The sequence below is a fragment of the Eleginops maclovinus genome, chromosome 4 (assembly GCF_036324505.1).
Source record: "Eleginops maclovinus isolate JMC-PN-2008 ecotype Puerto Natales chromosome 4, JC_Emac_rtc_rv5, whole genome shotgun sequence".
Classification (NCBI taxonomy): domain Eukaryota; kingdom Metazoa; phylum Chordata; class Actinopteri; order Perciformes; family Eleginopidae; genus Eleginops; species Eleginops maclovinus.
The window spans coordinates 29,774,277-29,775,629 of record NC_086352.1 but is presented as its reverse complement, the minus strand read 5'-3'; the positions used below and the strand labels follow the sequence as shown (position 1 = coordinate 29,775,629).

The window sequence follows — 1,353 nt, the reverse complement described above, 5'->3', positions numbered from 1 at the left end:
CTTTGCGTTGTGATGTGTTTTTTTAGTTTTACTACACTAAGGGATGTTTTGTGAGCTTCGATAGGGTTGCATAGAAATATAGTCTTTGTTCTTTCCAGAAAACAATGCGTCAGTGAACAGCAAACCAACAAATACCATCAGCGTTAAACCAGACCAAAATGCCTTGATGCTCATTTTAGATCCACTCAAAAGTTTCCATGATTAGTCACTCACCCTATAAAAGTGAATGAGATCACACTCCATTCTTAATGCATTCTGTGTAAATGGAAACGGTTGCAGACAAACAATACACTGATGACTTGTGTGAAGTTAGGTTTTAGGAGAGGTAATGTAAAAATAATACAAAATACAAATATGTCATTATATTTACATATTGTACTTGCAGGTTTTTCTTTGGCTTCACACTCTGCTATATATATTTATTTGAAAACGTTCAATATTAAACAAAATACATTTAATGATAAACAATGATGATGTCATTAAATATCGACTCGTTATAATGACATGAATTCATACATTATTTTGAAATTGGCCTTTTTTCACAGTGTGGTTAGAAGCCTATATTGATTCTGATAAGCTGATGTTCGTGGCTTTAGTGTGTTTCATATATAATGTGAAGATATGGCCACAGGGAGGCAGTGGTGGCTCCAAATAATCAAGCATATCAAGGGCAAGGGTTGCATGCTGCCTGCGTTCATTTGATGTTTTGCTCTGTTAGCATAACTATGAATGTATAAAGATAACACACACTGATAACCGATGAGCGTATGCAAGTATTTGTGAAGAGGAACTCCCATGAGCATATCGTATATTTGACCACATGCCAAGAATTCAACATGGCTCATATTTGTATCTAATGATGTCATAACTTTACCTGTAGGCTTACAATCATGGAAAATATTATAATTGTAAATGTCAATCAGCGTGCATTTATAAACTGTTATTTAAATCGACGTCTGCACTGGCGCCGTGGCTTAGATGGTTAAAGCGCCTGTCTAGTAAACAGGAGATCCTGGGTTCGAATCCCAGCGGTGCCTTTTAGTCGCCATTCGCCCAGCGTTTCCTGTTAGTCGGAATTCACACTGATAGTATCTCTATAGTAGAATTACAATGGAACAGGCTGCTAGATTACCCTACAAATGCCCACATTTAACTCAGCTGTGCTGTAGATTGGTTATGTAGTACACCCATTTGACCACATGGGGATGGCAAGAAAACGGCCTACTGAACCAAGAATCCGTCACTCTACAATGAATGATTGGGTAAAGAAAATCATGAAACAAGCGTAGCGTGGATGTCCTCCTCGTTCCAATAAGTTCAAGCAGTTTATGGTGTACTATACTTCAAAACGAT

The 1,353-nt window shown here is 37.5% G+C and overlaps 1 non-coding gene across 1 annotated transcript; it reads left to right on the top strand.

Annotated features, from left to right (window-relative positions):
* The first annotated feature begins 963 nt into the window (after nt 1-963).
* Nucleotides 964-1,037, top strand: trnat-agu (transfer RNA threonine (anticodon AGU)). The gene has a single exon. It is a non-coding gene; the product is annotated as a tRNA-Thr (tRNA).
* Nucleotides 1,038-1,353: the final 316 nt, after the last annotated feature.